Source organism: Myotis brandtii, unplaced genomic scaffold, assembly GCF_000412655.1.
Source record: "Myotis brandtii unplaced genomic scaffold, ASM41265v1 scaffold160, whole genome shotgun sequence".
In the NCBI taxonomy this organism is placed as follows: domain Eukaryota; kingdom Metazoa; phylum Chordata; class Mammalia; order Chiroptera; family Vespertilionidae; genus Myotis; species Myotis brandtii.
The window spans coordinates 2604980-2622318 of record NW_005355833.1 but is presented as its reverse complement, the minus strand read 5'-3'; the positions used below and the strand labels follow the sequence as shown (position 1 = coordinate 2622318).

At 48.9% G+C, this 17339-nt stretch overlaps 1 protein-coding gene and 1 long non-coding RNA gene across 2 annotated transcripts in view; one reads left to right on the top strand and one right to left on the bottom strand.

The window, feature by feature from the left end:
• LOC106725394 overlaps positions 1–5868 on the top strand; it is a 17341-nt gene extending 11473 nt beyond the window's left edge. Inside the window, exon 3 of the long non-coding RNA XR_001361278.1 lies at positions 5858–5868. This is a non-coding gene — a long non-coding RNA (uncharacterized LOC106725394). The remainder of the gene's footprint in view (positions 1–5857) is intronic.
• Positions 1–17339, bottom strand: part of CORO2B (coronin, actin binding protein, 2B) — a 64943-nt gene that overhangs the window by 32219 nt on the left and 15385 nt on the right. The window lies entirely within an intron of this gene.

The following is a 17339-nucleotide window of genomic DNA, read 5'->3' as shown; positions in this document are numbered from 1 at the left end:
GAGGACACATTTGTAATACCTTAACTAATAAAAAAATTAAAAAAATAAAAAATAAATAAAAAATACTATCTCCTCCATGAAAAGAATTTGTATATACGAAAGTTAATACAATTATAATGCATGATTTATATACAGTATTTACATAGTTGTAATGGAAATTCCATCACATTTGTAATACCTTAACTAATAAAAAAATTAAAAAAATAAAAAATAAATAAAAAATACTATTAACTCCATGAAAAGAATTTGTATATACGAAAGTTAATACAATTATAATGCATGATTTATATACAGTATTTACATAGTTGTAATAATGGAAATTCCAAATATTTAAACAAGAGTTGTGCTTTAATGTGCTGGGAGGACAGCAGGAGGGGAAGTGTGTGTGTGTGTGTGTGTGTGTGTGGTAAGAGAGGAGATAGAGCCAGGAGAGAGTCAGATGCCCGTCATCCATAATAGGAAGTCAATAGACAAGGTCTAAGATTTTAAAAATCAAGACATGGCAGTAAAAGCAGGTAATTAAGAAATATGGGGATAAGTGCAAAAAGAAACAGCTAAAAGCAATGCAAGTAGCCACTTTAAGGAGTGGGAAATGAGGGATGTAGCAAAGTGGGTCAGGAATGGAGGGTAGGGGCCATGGTGTGCCGGTGAATGTTCAACAACTGGTTCTCCAGGGGGGAAAAGGCCCTGGTTTTGAGCATTTGCCCATGTGAGTGGTGTAAATATTCCCACCGTGGCTAATTTCAAGTTGCCGGGAGGATATCACCAAAAGCAGAGTTAGAGGAGAATCACAATAGCACACGTTACTAATATTTCTACCATTAGATACAGCCATCCCTTGGTATCTTCAGGGAATTGGGTCCAGGACCCCTGAGGACACCAAAATCCACAGACCCGCAGATGCTCAAGTGCCTTATAATTTACGCATACTCTCTCATATACTTTAAATCATCTCTAGGTTACTTATAATACCTAATACAATGTAAATACTATGTAAATAGCTGTCATTTTGCATTGTTTAGGGTATAAAGGCAAGGAAAAGTCAGTACATGTTCAGTACAGATGCAACCATTATAGGCCTAATTACATAGTACAGGCCAGCAACAACGTAACGTCCCCCTCCATATTTTAGGTCTATGTTTGGTTGAATCTGCCGGTGTGTGTAGAATCCCAGCGTGTGAGAGACATAACCTCAAGAGCACAAACTAGTAACATAATTAGAAAGTAATGACTTTAATATTTAGTACCTCTGCTTTTAATATAATTTATTTAATTGAAAGTTTGCATAATTTAATTGTTAATAATAGCCGTGTTTAACAACCAACTTGCAAAACTGAAAATGTAACAACAGGCTCTCACAGGCCAGGACAAGCCGACTCCCGCACATCACGTGGGGCGCTGTGGGCCCTGTCACACTGTCAGACTTCATGAACTCTGTATAATTTTCACTTTGCTAGACAGAAAATTAGAGAGCACACAAGTAAAATGCACGCGCCAGGTGTTCTAAAGGACGCTTGTTCCGAAATCTTAAAAGAATGTGAACAATCCAAAAATAAATAAAAGATGGAAAAAAAATGTGAACAATCCTCTTGCAGATCCCCTAAATGCCTGTTTTCCTTTAAAAAAATATTTTTTATTGATTTCAGAGAGGAAGGGAGAGGGAGAGACAGAACCATCAATGATGAGAGAGAATCATCCCGGACATATCCCCTTGACTGGAATCAAACCCGGGACCCTTCAGTCTGCAGGCTGACGTGCTATCCACTGAGCCAAACAAGCTAGGGCCGAATGCTTCTGTTCTCTGTTCCAGTTTCGGTGTGGGGTGTGAGTAGAGACCAAATCCAGACCTGGCCCTTGACTGCTGCACAGTGCTACCTTCTCATACTCGTACACACACTGATACGCACACCAACACTAACAGCTGTGGTTACCTTATTACATTAATGTAGTCAAACTTAATCCTCAGAACCCCATCTTACAGCTGAGAAGGCAGAGGTTTAATGAGTGGAGTCAAAGCTTCTTAGTGTTTATAACTTAGAATCACAGAACAGTCCCAGCGGAAGGTTCTCAGGGGCCTGGGTCTCCTCTGCCACCTGGTCCTTGAACCGCAAACAGAGCTTCAGCCTCAACAGACCTTGTTGCTGCTACTTGGCGTCCACAGTCACCAGGGAGACATTCTCACTGTCGGTGGACCACATCCTAAGGCCTCAGAGGACAAATCCGGTCCCTGTTCGGTGGGACAGGCCTTCCACATGAAATGTGGGGTGGCAGCTATTGCATACCCTGAGCTTCTCAGGGAAGAACCCAGGGTTGGGGATCGGGTTGTATCTCAAATACACTCCATCTACCAAAGACAGAGTTGGAAGCGGCCAGACGCAGGCCTCTCTACAGGGTGGGAGGGAGTGGGAGGTAACCTGCCACCTTCCCACAGGTCCACTTGAGAGGGTCGCAAAGACCTTTGAAAGGTTCATAGGCTTCGACCAATAATTCCACTTTGGGAATTTATCCGAGAGGAATCAACAGAGAAGCACATGAACACATCCACTGCTGCCCTAGCTGGTTTGGCTCAGGGGATAGAGCAGTGATGGCGAACCTATGACACACGTGTCAGAGGTGACACACGAACTCATTTTTTTGGTTGATTTTTCTTTGTTAAATGGCATTTAAATATATAAAATAAATATCCAAAGTATAAGTCTTTGTTTTACTATGGTTGCAAATATCAAAAAATTTCTATATGTGACACGGCACCAGAGTTAAGTTAGGGTTTTTCAAAATGCTGACACGCCGAGCTCAAAAGGTTCGCCATCACTGGGATAGAGCATTGGCCTGCAGACTGAAGGGTCCCAGGTTCGATGCTAGGTTGTGGGTGCGATCCCCAGTAGGGGGCATGCAGGACGCAGCCAATCAATGATTCTCTCTCATCATTGCTGTTTCTCTCTCTCCCTCTCTCTGAAATCAATAAAAATATATTTTAAAAAAATTAAGACATCCACTGCTGTCTTATTTATCATAGGGAACAGTCTTTTAAATGCCCAACAATGGGGCATCACCAAAATGAGTTGCAGTACACCAATATAATGGAATATTATAAGTGCATTTGAAAATCACATTTTCAAAGAATATTTAATGACATGGGACTTGTTCAAGATATAATGTTTAGTGAAACAGTCAGAACCAAGTTAAATACATAAAATGATCTCTACCTATTAAAAAACACACAGTCTGTAAGACAATACATCAACTTGTTCAGAGTGGCCATCTTGGGCTAGGTGAATATTAGTGGTTTTCACTTTTTCCACAATGAACATTTAAAACTTTTATTAAAAATATAAATGTTATTTATTTAAAACACACACACACACACACACCCTATAGCTTTGATTGAAGAATATTCCTCTCTGGTTTTGGTCAAGCAGATTTTATTTTTTAAAAATATTTTTAAAATTGATTTCAGAGAAGAAGGGAAAGGGAGAGATAAAAACATCAATGATGGTAGAAAATCACTGACTGGCCGCCTCCTGCATGCCCCACACTGGGGACTGAGCCTGCATATGCCCTGACCAGGAATTGAACTGTGACCTCCTGGTTCATAGATTGATGCTCAACCACTGAGACACCCAGGCCAGGCAGTCAAGCAGGTTTTAAAGAAATAAGGTGCAGCTGGAGTCGACCAGGTTTACACGTTTCAGAAGCTTTTGTGGAACATAAATGTCTTTGCTCATACAGGCTTCTCTGCTCCCTTGTTACCAAGAATGGTTTGGAGGCGGGGAATAAGATCCTTTAAATTGAATAAAATTATATAACTAATTGAAAGCTGGTTTCAGTGTGTGTGTGTGTACAGCCAAGGCCAGGCCCTCTCCCTGGGAAGGTCGGCAATCGGCTTACCCAGCAGCCTACCCACCCAGGGGAGTGGCGGGTGCTCTGGGCCTCAGTCCAGGCTTTATGTGAACCCAGTGAACTGACTAAAGATGAGATTTTCAAAACAACCTGCATTGCAGCTTCAGCTTCCTAGAATCTTGCAATGCTGCAAAGCTGAATTTTGTGCACAGGAGCCAAATGTTTTCTTACCTGGGGAATCAGCTTAGCAAGGCAGAAAGAACAGACTCTGAGCAGGAGGTAGGGTTTCTAGGCCCAGTTCCATACCCATCTGGCTGGCTGAATGACCTTGAACATGACCCTGGACTCTCAGGGCTTCCCATTCCCAGACCCTGGGCTAATGCCCTCCCGCTTCTTACTGTATGAAGCAAGGCACACCTGCTCTCAGAAAGACGCAGGATGGCAGTACTAATGATAACTAAAAAAGAGAAGGGTGGTAGTAAGAGACCATTTGACAAGTGCTTATAAAGTGCTAGGCCTTGTGCTAAGCAATTTGTATACATTACTAGAGGCCCAACGTACGAAATTTGTGCAAGGGGCTCAGCCCCCGCCACTGCCATGGCTGCCTTGGCCCCCGTAGCCCTGGCTTCGTCCAGAAGGTTGTCCAGAAGGATGTCTGGTCTAATTAGCATATTAAGCTTTTATTATTATAGACTAGTGGCAAAATTAGCATATTACGCTTTTATTATTATAGACTAGTGGCAAGGTGCAATAAATTCATGTACATTGAAAGGAGATTAATTAGGAGAAATATTTTAATATTGCTATTTGCCCTTTCTCTATAATAGAAGTGTCAGAGATGAAAGAAAAGTAGTAAAATGTATATGAAAATCTTCCTCTTGTCAGAGTCTGGGGCGCGCCGCAGGACCCAGAGTCAAGTCCCCACCCACCTGCGGCACCTCAAAATCATGCGAGACCCAGACCCAGCCGGCACCACCCCCATTGGGCAAGATCCAGACCTGGCCGGCCCCACCCTTGTCAAGCCTGGCGCTGGGAGGAGGGCACAGCCTCAGGTCTCCTGTCAAGCCCTGCCGGGTGGGTGTGCCCTGAGGTCCCCCATCAAGCCCCCCTGGGCAGGGGCACAGCCTCAGGTCCCCTGACCCAGTGCTGGGGCGGGGGGAGCGGCCTGAGGTCCCCCGTCAAGCCCTGCTGGGCGGGGTTGTGCCCTGAAATCCCCCATCAAGCCCTGCCGGGCGGGGAGCACAACCCGAGCTCCCACGGCCTGGTGCCAGGGCGGGGGGCACAGCCTGAGGTCCCTGCTGATTGCTTGTTAAGGCTCGTTACAGGAACTCAGCCTCCGCTGTGAGCGCAGCCATCTTGACCGTTATGGTGTGATGGTCAATTTGCATATTCCCTCTTTATTAGATAAGGTTTTATTTAATTCTTGTAATAGCCTTACATAGTTTTATGAAATCCTTTTAACCCTCCAGTATCAATCCATCTTATGGAAGAGAAAACTGAGCTCTGGGAGGTGACCTCCCGAAGGCCACGCGGCTGGGACGGGGGAGCTGCCATTTGCACTTGGCATTGTCTGGCTCTGAGGCATCTCTGCTACGCTGCCTCCTATTTCAGAATGTGGGTGAGACACCTGGTAAAGTAGGGGGGAAAGTGGGGTCCTAAGAAGGGGCTGGCTGGCAACTCCAGGTCCCCCTTAAACTTGCTCTTGCTGACTCTCCCTTCCCTCCCCCTTTCTCACCCAGACTCACCCCTCCCCTAGCGACTCCCAAACTTTGCTACATTTTGGAATCACCTGGGAAGTTTGAAAACCCCAGTGCCCACGTTGCACCCTGTATCAATTTAATCATACTGTCTGGGAGGGGGGAGCCAGACATCAGTGTTTTTTTAAGATCCCCCAGTGATTCCAATGGGCAGCAGAGTTTGAGAACCACTATTCTGCTGGGAGCCCCTGCAATGCTCATGCATTTTAAGACAGGCTCTGTGGCTGCCTGACTCAGTGTTAACCAGTGTAGGCGCGGAGGGTGGGGTGAGAAATCAAAGAACATCATTGCACACTTAATACAGACTCATTTGCAGAAACCACAGATAAAGCAAATAGAAAGATACCATCACATCAGGAGGACCCAGGGTAATGGATAATGCTGAACCCAAGAGATGGGTGATGTAATGGTGGACCCCCAAGCTTCCGGATGGGTGATGTGTTTGGATATGCCACCCTGGTCATCACATTCCCTCCTCCATGATCAGCCCCATGCATCCCAGACCATCCAATTAAGCTGCTCACAGTCTTCTCTGCTCTCTCTCCTCTGGATGGAAGTTGATATTAAATGAGAGAGAGCCATTGTGAAATAGACACTGTAGTCCCTCTCCCCAAAGCTCTGGGCAAAGGTCAGGTCCCCTGTGCCCAGCCTTCTTGTCTGAAGGAGGCCATACCCCCAACTCACAGCCCTTGATACTTCTCGAAGCACTTGCGCTTACATGATCTTAATATTGACCAGGGAAGTGTGACTCTGGTCACCCCACCGGGCAATGACAGCCACAGAGAGTTTGTGCAGGTTCAGAGCTCTGGGTACCACACGGCCTCCTCAGGCAGGAAAGGAAAAGAGAGTGCTTGCGCCATCTCTATGCCGTCAACACTAGCATTGGCCTGCTCCTCCCCCTGCCACGGAACCAAGCTCTCCTAGGAGGTGGGAGCACTAGGGACACGAGGCCTGTGGGTGTTCAGCTACAAGCTCTTCAGTGTCACCCTGTATTTGGCCGCAAGCAGGCCTCATCCTTCCAGAGACCCTGCCACAGAGAGAACCCCAGTGGAAACCCACCCCAAATGGGGAGAGACGAGGTATGAATGACCCTGAGGAGGAATAGAACCCGGTCAAGGTCAGGAGCAGTTCCCAGGTCGGCCCTCTGCTTTTGGGCCCAGAGGCCTGGACGTCTGCTGTGCTGGGGGCCCCACCAGACCTTCTCATGTTTTACAGAGGCTGCTGCCAGGAGTCTAAGAATCCCTCTTTTCCATTTGCCATCTGGCCCAGGGAAAGAGAGAAACAGGGACCCTCTGGCCTGAAGCTCCTCCTGCAACCCGCACCCCCTCCCCAACCCCATTCAGGGCTATTGTTTCTGCCCAGCCCACCTGGGAGTTAGGAGCATCACTAACCCTCTGTTCCAGTGGGAGGGGTGAGATCCAGGAGCAGGGCACTGGGCTCATGTCAGCCCTGCTGCTCACTGGCTGTGCGGCTGGGGACAAGTCTCTGTCCTGCTGGTCTGCGTCTCTCCCTCTGAAAAGTGAAGGTGTTCTGGAGGGACAGAGATAACAAATACGTGGTCCACGTGCCACCCGCAGGCTTCCGTCTCTGCAGCAGGCATCGCTAATGGCTCACTGGGTCCTGCCTGAGCCTTGCAATCCTTCTCGGTGGCCAGACTGGGCAAATGAGATGAAGTTTGAGTGTCTGCCTGGGGTCACATGACCCCAGAGCTCTGACAGCTGTTCACATGTGAGCGCCTTGCTAAGCCTCTGAGACTCGGGGACCTCTCGACATTCAGAGTGGATTCCCGGAGGCCTCTGCTACATTAATCCCCACATGCCTTCACCTCTGCCCCTTCCTCTCCAGCCCACGGTGCCCGCAGCCCCCCGAGGTGCCCAGCAGTCTTCCAACTGGTCTCCTTGGTGCTCCCATCTCTCAAACCCCTTTGTGAGATTGGCATTCTCTAATTATCACTTCCATTTTGCAACTCCTCCAGAATCTTCCAGAGTTGTCACCATTTGTAGGAATTTTGGCACTTGGACATCCCAGCCCCCTTCCTGATTTGGAGGACTCATGGGATGCAGCACCTCACCTTCCATCGCGAGAGCTGAATGGGGCTCCTCCTACCCAGGGTCCTCTGCTGGTCACAGAAGGGGCACATGACCCAGGTTGGCCAATCAGAACCTCCCACCCAGGAAGGACCAGAACTGATCTGACTTCCTGCTCTGGGCCCTCCGGATGCCTGGTGCTCACCTGTGTTCTAAGTCTGGTTCTCTACTGGCCCCCGCCCCTTGATTCTGTGAAGGCCCCAAATCCCTGGCCACTTAAGAGGGCTAAAGGTGACTTCTGTCGCTCGCAACCAGGAATCCTGACTGAGTCAGCTCCCTTGTCCCTACCTCATCGGATCCAGCTCACCGGCTTGGCCTTTGAGGGGCCCACACTCTGCTCCCACCTCTACCCTTAGCCGTCAATTTGCTTGGCCCTCTTGAGGTCACACTTTTCAGATTGTCAAGAGAGGGACACAACTTTAAATGTTAGGTCTCAGGTCCCAATAAAATAATGACATCTCCCTATATCCTAATATTTTGATGACCACACCTTTTTTTTTCAGGCTGCTTTTTACATCTGGAAGAAACACAGAACTTCACCAGCTCTTGTATGTCCTATCCTTTGGTTTGGGAAAATATGTTCCCCAAATCGAGTGCTCCTCAGTGGCCCCCGGCAGCCTCACTCCCCTTCCCGACTTACCCCACGACACCCATCCTCAGAAGGACCTGCCCCTCTGAGGCTCTGGCCAGCCTAAATCATCCCTCAGGAGCCACCCCGACTCCTGCTCCTGCTAAGATGTCTCCTCTGACTCCTCCACATCGTGTGGTCTCCCTTCTCCTTCAGCCTTCCTAAGACTTTCTCCCCATGTCCCACCATTTGTGGTAATAATGCCTGTCATTTGCTGCGGGCCTTCCCTGTGTCAGACCTGAAACCAAACAGTTTCAATGATTTACCACAATCACCTTATGAAGTACATATCATTACACCCATTTTAAAATTAAAAAAAAAAAGATTTTTTTCATTGATTTTTAGAGAGAAACATAGATGTGAGAGCACAACATTGATTGGCTGCTTCCTGCAGGCCCCCTACCAGGGATTGAGCCCCAAACCCCGACATGCGCCCTGACCAGGAATCAAACCAGCAACTTCCTGGTACACAGGACGACACTCAACCAACTGAGCCACACTGGCCAGGGCTCATTACATCCGTTTTATAGATGAAGAAACCGAAGCTCGGTGAGAGTAATTAGTACAGTGGCAAAGCCAGGACTCAAGCCCGTCTGTCTGACTTCTGAACTAGAATGTCAGCTGCGTGACGGGCGGGGCTTGGCCTCGCTCTGTGCCGTGACCCAGGGTCTGGAATGACGGCAGGCTCTCATGAGTGTGTGTGGAATTAACGATGCCATAAACCGTGGGTCTGATCGGGTCCTCTGTGCAGTTACAAGGGTGCACTGCGCACATCAGGAGGGTTACCAGCCACCTCGTATGCAGCCTTCTTTGGTGCTCTGGGCCCGGCCACGATGCTGCCTGCTTCTCAGCAGCACTGCCTTGCACTGTCTGCTTTATTTCATGGGTGCTGGTCGCCTTCCCCAGGATATTATTAGCACTTCCATCTTAAATGCGATAATCACGGAGGGTTCCCAGCAGAGCGTGGGACACAAGTGAAACCGAAGACGCATAGACATGCTTCTTATGCCCTCGGCCCCAAACACAATGTCAGTCTACATTCGGGACCCAGTGATTCCCCAGCCAATTGCACAGATGCCGCTTTTGTCGGCGGTGGGAGTGGATCACGGAGCACCATCCACCCTCCCCTTAGTGGAGCCGCTCCTCTGCCTCACCTCTGTGTTTATCCACGAGAGACCCACCATCCACCAAGAGCATGCAGACTCAGCCTGGGCCCAATGCCCGCCTAGACACTACCAAGACTGAACCCTGGGCCGTCACAGGCCACACAGAGACCTCTGGCTCAGACCCTCAGCCTCGCTCCATCAGCGACATCTAAGGGGCCAAAGAAAGGGCTGCACCCTCTCTGAGGCAATGGCCTTGCCAATGCCCTTTAACTGGAAAGTGAGCAGCCCAATCCTAGGGGCCCCAACTTGTCCCAGGCTTTCTCCAGGCTGTGCCTGCTGAGCTGGGCTGATCCTCGGGCTGGGGGGTGGGAGGAGGGACAGACTGTACTCCAAGCTCCTAGGAACCGGGTCCAGCTTGGCTCTGCCCACACCAGTGCGTGATGAGCAAGTTCCCTCCTCCTGGGGCTGCAGTTTCCTCAGGAGACAAAATACATAAGCTCACCCAGCACAGTGCCTGGCACCAAATAATCACTCAGTAAATACTAGTTGCATTATCATCTGCAAAATGAGGATTTGTGTCTCACCTGTCCTTATGCCACCAGCCCTAGCACAGCCCCTGAACACACGTGCTCAGAAGTGTCTGCTGAACAGAACTGAGACACCAGGGCCCTCTAGCGCCGGCAGTCTATGGTTAGAAACAGCCTCCACTCATCTGCCAACATGGACAGGACCCTCCTGGGTTTGGTGCTGGCCACGGAGAGATGAAATCCCTCCTCTAAATGTCAGCTCCGTGACAATCTGTTTTGGTTATTCCTGTACCCCAACCTCTAGCACAGTGCCAGGCAGCTAGTAGACTCTCAATAAATATTTACTGAATGAACACGCGACTGGGAAGTAGGTGATATTTCCAGAAAGCACCCCCCCCCCCACCAGCCCAGAGGCCAGGGCAGAGACTGGCTCCTACTGTCAAGCAGAGCTAGGCTGCCAGAGGGGCCGCATCCCTCCTAAGCCTGCCACTGGGCCTCCAGCCAGATCCATTATCTTTCCAGTCACCTGGGGCTACTCTAATTCTCAACCAATAAAGGGGACAGAGGCCTGGCCTGTGCTGAGCTCTGGGGGATGCAGTGGGGTTGATTGTGCAGCACCTGTCTGGGGGGCTCCCCACAGGAGACAGTAAGGGCAGCTCCTCTGGGCTTGGCTCTGGGTGCCCCACCAGCCGATCCTTGGGAAACTTACAGAGGCTGCTGCCTTTTCCATTATTGCCCAATGGCCCCATGACTACCTTCTGGGGGCTCTGTGTGAGGAGGGCAGAGAGGCCTCCCATCTGCATAGAAATTGGGGCTTTCTGGCCCCCCATCACACACACCCTGTGCTGTGGAGCCCCAGGCCACTCTGCCTGAGTCCTCCCCGGGGCCATGCCTGGCTCGGTGGTCTCCCAGATGGATGGGGAGGGCTAGAATCCACCCAGGGTTGTAGGGTGAGCTGGTAGCCAGAGGCATAGGTGCTGGTGATGTCAAGTACATATTAGGCCTTAGTCAGGAAGGGACAGTGGCGCTTGGGGTGCGAAGGGGGGCTCCTGTCAATTATAGAAGGGCATGAGTATGGCCTCCTGGGCCAAAGCGATGGGCCGTGCTAGGCCCCAGGAGGCAGAGGATTTTCACGAAAGCTTGTTTCCCCTCCGTTACTGTGAGACCCTCACAAAGGACCGACAGCCAGGCAGAAGGCAGACGCTGAAAGGGGCACTCCAGAGCACGTCGGAGGGGGTACACACACTCCAATTCCTGCTGGATTAGAAGTATTTTCGCCATCATGGCTGCCTTCTTCAGATTACCTTCCGCTCTATTTCCCAATTAAAGTATGGCTCATGGAGCCAAGAACAACGCTGTACTTCTAGCCTGTGGTCTGACCACCACAAAAGGGAGAGAGAAGATTTCCTCCTTCTGTCTGGACTCTAACATTTTTCTGCCTTATACTAGTAAAAGCATCTCTGACTCTCCAGTTGACTCATATCTGAACTTCCACCATTAGGGATTCATTCCTTTGGTGCTATACCTTGATGCTCTTAACATATACACACTACTAAGAAGGGCACAGTAATAGGAGATTGGGTCATTCTGAATGACCTTTGAGAACTTGTCTAGAGGCAGATCTGAAGGAAAGGAGCATGAAGACATTGGTGGAGAATGTGGAGGGGTAGATAAGAAAGAAAGACTAAGTGGATAAGACCAATGCAAACTCTTAACCTCAGACCTTGCCTGATGAGGTCATTGGGCATCAATGAGTCTGGTGTTCTTCACGCTGTGTTCTACAGAGAAGCCCTGACATATGAGCTCTCTGGTGGTCAGAGCCCCTGCTCCTCACCCCACCATCAGTGTGAGGCCCAGAGAGGGGAGGGCACTTGCTGTAGGACACCCAGTGAGTAAATAGGTGATGGCTATGCCCAGGGCCACACCCAGTTCGCAGACACTCAGGTTAGTGCCCAGTTCCAACCTTGTCAGGTCTAGAGGACCTGCTCATAGGAACAGGACAGGAAGGGCACCCTGAGAAGACATGGGGCATACATCAGTTACCTGAGGGGGGTTCACTGGTTTCACACCCAACGTACAGACACTGGTGGGGCATTCCACTGATCTCACCTACCTTCGTGGCACATCTGTGTAGGGAATGTCCCCATCCAGACATGGGGCATACATCAGTTACCTGAGGGGGGTTCAGTGGTTTCACTCCCAAGGTACACTGGTGGGGCATTCCACTGATCTCACCTACCTTCATGGCACATCTGTGTAGGGAGTGTCCCCATCGCCTTTCCTGAAGCCACCAGCAGGGAGCTCTCAGACCCCAAAGGGTTGCTTCCTATCTGAAAGTCCTTGCCTGGCCAGAGGATAACATAGGTGGCCAAGCAGAGGAAGCTGTGCTACTGCAATTCCACCAGCAGAGGGCGGTGGCTGCGCTGCTCTCAGCAGCATTCAGAAATGAAGACTGTGTGGGAGGAAACTTGGCCCACCAGCTCTTCCTAAGCTGAGGTCCTAAGACACACTCCGCCCTGGCTTGAGTGTTCCTAGTGTTCAATTGACTAGAAAATTCCTTTTTATATTGAGATGAAAATCCATTTCCTTGTAATTCTTGTCATAGCGCTTAGCTCTGCTTCTGGGGCCACACTGAAAAAGTCAACCCCTTTTTTGCTTTGCAAGCTCTCGGGAGTTGGAGTCCCCTCTCCTAGTTGGCCACCCACAGTGCTATGTGACTTTGGGCAAGACCCTTTCCTTCTTTGGATCTTTATTTTCTTACCTATGAGACAATAGGATGGATTCTGATAAATTAATTCTAAGGCTCCTTCCAGTTTTGACATCCCAAATGATGACTCTCTCAGTTACCACAGTTACCACTGAATGGCAGGAGAGGGGACACTATGTACCTCCCACTCTTGGCTTGGGTTTCCTGCACTCACAGTGGCTCCCAGGCACTCTGTTCCCACCCTCCAAGCTACAGCCTGTTCTTAGACCCTTTCCTTTGGGGTTTGGGTTCTCCTGGCTGCTGCATACACACCCACCTCCACCTGAGCTCATCTTCAACCCAGGCCTCACTGACACTTTCCATTAAATGCCTGTGACCCAACTGTCATGAGGGGGCTGCTCACAGGCTACCTCCATTACCAAGTTGTCCTACTATCCCGTTCTATCATCTCCTGGGATAATCACTATTATTTTTGGTGTACATCTTCCCCAAGCTGCACACAGTGAGCAAGTAGAGTCCTTCCATCCCTGCCCACTACCCCTGTGGGCCCCCAACACACCCTCCAGGGCTTTGGGAAATTGTCAGGCGTAGTCAGAATTTTTCGAGCTGCTGCATAGCTCTCCCCCGCCCCTCAGAACACTATCTCTTCCTGTAAAACACTTTAACCCCGGGATGTGGTGGGAGGCAGCCTTCAAGGTGGCCCTGTAATCTCCACCTCCTGGTACACACACACCCTGGGCAATCCCCTCCCACATTCCATCAGGGCTAACAGATCTGTGATGCTAACAGAACATGGCTCCTGAGAGCTGTAAGGGCTCCTGGTTTCTGTCTGGAGGCCTTGCTCTCTTGGATCATCACTCGGGGAGGCTGGCCGCCATCAGAGAGGACGCAGCCTATGGAGAGGCTCAGGCGTCAGGAACGAAGGCCACCGAGTTCCCCCAATCAGATGACTGCAGGCCCAGCTGGAACCTCATGGGAGATCCTGAAGCAGAACTACCCAGCTACGTTTTGGGGTAATTTATTATAAAGAAGGAGAAAACTAACACAGATATAATTCCCATTTGTTGTGAGGCAGGCAGAGAAGCATTAGCACCTGAGATTTTGAAATAGTAAACTGAGGCACAGAGCAGGTAAGCCATGTGGGTGAGACTTTCACCAGCAGGTGGGGCCACAGCCAATGAGGAGTGGACCTAACCTGTGAACTTTCTTGGGTCCCCAGTGTGGACTCCCTCACTTTTTTTTTTAAGTAGTGAGAAGAAAAGGTAGGAAAATTGGGAAATACAGATGAGGAATGACTGATTTTATTTCTTGGTGAATATTGGCTCAACTTTATACCCAGCAGGAGAGAGTTTTGTTTTGTTTTTTTCCTGTGGCATTAAGTATTTTTGACATCACCATTTTTAATGGCAGCATTGTATTTCACAGTATGGCTATATCACAGTATATTATGCAATCTCCTACTTTTGGATGTATATGTGATTTATAATTTGCAACACTTTAAAAAGGCTGTAGTAAACACAGCTGAATCTTTACACACATATGTGAATGTTTGAAAATATATTTTTATTGATTTCAGAGAGGAATGGAGAGGGAGAGAGAGAGAGAAACATCAATGATGAGAATCATTGATCGGCTGCCTCCTGCATGCCCCCACTGGCAATAGAGTCTGCAACCCAGGCATGTGCTCTGACCGGGGATCAAATCGTGACATCCTGGCTCATAGGTTGACGCTCAACCACAACGGCCGGCCATATGTGAATGTTTTAAAGGATAACTTCCTTTCAGTGAAAATGCTGGGTTAACAGGTCTGCACTTTACAATATGCTTTTGTTATAAAATTTTAATTGCCCTCCAAAAAGGTTGTACTAATTTGTATTCACAACAGCAACTCAAGAAAATGACCATTTCCCTATAAACCTGGCAGCACAGAATATTATAATGACTTTAACTTCCTTATTTTTAGATGAAAAATAAGATTTCATTGATTTCATTCACAAGTCTTGGATCTGGCAAAGTTGGTTATGTCTTCATTTGCTTACTGAGCATTTGCATTTCCTTGCTTGTGAATGACCTCATTATATGAGGTGCTCATTTCTTTTTCTTAATGATTGATAAGAGCTCTATGTATGTTAGAGATATTAACTTTATATTATTATCCCTTTTCACTTTTTTTTAAAATATATTTTATTGATTTTTTACAGAGAGGAAGGGAGATAGAGAGCTAGAAACATCGATGAGAGTGAAACATCGATCAGCTGCCTCCTGCACATCTCCCACTGGGGATGTGCCCGCAACCCAGGTACATGCCCTTGACCGGAATCGAACCTGGGACCCTTCAGTCCGCAGGCCGACGCACTATCCACTGAGCCAAACTGGTTTCAGCTATCCCTTTTCACTTTTAATCCATCTACAAAAACTAATGATTCTAAATATTTCTACTTTGCCTCTTTTTCCCCATTTAGTTCCCTCCCTAGATGGTCGAGCCACCAAACCTCCCTTGGAATGATGTCTCCAGCAAGCTCAGGCTGATTTCTGGGGCTCAGAGGCATAAAATCATAGCAAGCTCAGAGATGGCCTCACTCATTGCTTTCGGATAAAGTGCAGCCAGGCATGGGTTCCCCTTGTTAGCTCTGCTGGCCCCGGGTTGACTGCCGTATTTATGCAAAGCACTGCAATTTCTTTCAGAGATCACATCCTACCCACTGGGCCAGAAAAAACTACCATCCTCTTCACACCACACCCGCTTTGCCCTGGCCAGAGAGAGGATCTGCTACGGTTCCCATTAGGGAGCTGCCCATTTGCTGGTTGCAAAGATGCCCTTGTAGATTTCAACCACCCAGATGCAAATTAGCCCTAGTTCCAATGTGAACAAGGTGTCCTGCTTCTCAAGGTCAAGTCCTATCTCAGGCTTCCTAAGGAATGTATTATTATGTGTATTTCTTTGCTTAGCTCAAGTTTGAAATCCTCCAATGGCTTCCCACTGCACCCCGGTGAAAATCCAAACTTCTTCGTGTGATCTCCAGGATTCTGGGTAATCTAGTCCCTTCCTAACTCTCCAACCGCATCTCCCACCGCTCTCCTGCTCATTCATGATGTTCCCCCTACATTGATCTGTTTGTTTGTTTTTTGCCTGGGTCCTTAGCATATGCTATTCTCTCTTGCTGAGACACTTCCCTGTGGTCTGCCATGACTGGCTCCCTCCATCCAAGTTTTCAGAGAGGTCCTTTTTGACCATCTTATCTAGTATATTCTTCCAAGTCTTTATCACATTACTGAGCTGTTTTCCCCACAGCTCTCACTGTCTGCTATAATCATAACAACTGGTTTGTTTCCCTGTGTATTGTTTGTCTCCTTGCCTGGCCCACACAGCTCCTGAGAACAGGAACCTTGTCTGTACATCTTGTCTGTACTGTTTGCATGATCCAGAAGGTTCTCCGATCGTCTGTAGCTCCCCTTGGTGCTGTTCCTCCCGCCCCCGCCCCAAAGCGGTGCCTGCAAATTGCCAAGTGACCCAGGCCATCCTGTTGACTGAGGCTTGCTGTGTGCCAGGTCCTGCTAACCTCTGGGCCAGCGTCGTCCTGTTTTCTTTTGGTTCTATCACCTTCCAGCTGCGTGACTTTGGGTAAGTTACCTAACTTTCCTGTGCCTCAGTTTCCTCATTTGTAAGATGAGGCAACCCCTGTTTTGCAGGGTTGCTGTGCGCTCAGTAAGACAGGGAACAGTCCCTGGCCCATTTACATGCTCAAGAGGTGTGAGTGATTGTTCTCATAACAACACTGCCGGTAGATTTATTTCCTCCTGGTTATAAATAAGAAAGCCAAGGACTTAGGGTCTAACAGCTCAGCTAGGAAGTAGCTGAGTCGGGATTCTAAGACCTGAGGCCATGACTTTGTCCGGCCACATATTCAAATTCTCTTTTACAGACAAACTGGTGGGAAAACTCTCCTGTCCGGCCACATATTCAAATTCTCTTTTACAGACAAACAAACTGGTGTGAAAACTCTCCCCTTTCCAGCGCCCCCTCCCCACACATACAGAACTAGCTCTTCCTGAATCCCTGCCGGTGCAGCAAGGCCCACGTTACCTCACTCTTCAGTGCTCTCCCATCTCACAGACAGGCAAAGTGAGGCTGGGAAGGGGCAGGTGGGTGAGCAGAGAAGTCCAATGTAAACCTGGTTCACTGGACATGCTTCTCCATGTGGGAAAATGGCTGCAGGCTACTGCGCTGGGATCTGCCAGAAGCCTCTGTGTTGTCTGCAGGGCCTCATCCATCAGACCCCTCATCCAGGGCCAAAGTTCTGCATCTGGAAGATTGGGGTTTTGGCCAAGACTCGTCACCACTCTAAACCTCAAAAGGTTATCCCATCTGGAAAGATCCTGGTCTAGTATCCTGGCAGTACCCTGGGTGTTGGGAATAGGATGAGTGGGATTGTTCCCAGCTTTCAGAAGCCCAGTGGGTAGTAGCAAGAGCAGGTATGAAAACAGACTGAGCCCCGTCCCCCGTCGTTCCCCCACCCCCAATCTACATGGGTATGAGCAGAACCTGGTGGCAGACTAAAGGAAGAAGCATGGTGGTTCCGGGGGGCTTCCCGGAGGTGGTGGCCCAGAGCTCTGCAGGAAGGATAGGCAGAAATTGTCCATGTGATCAATGAAGGAGAAGGGCATGGAGGTGGGAAGGATCAGGACA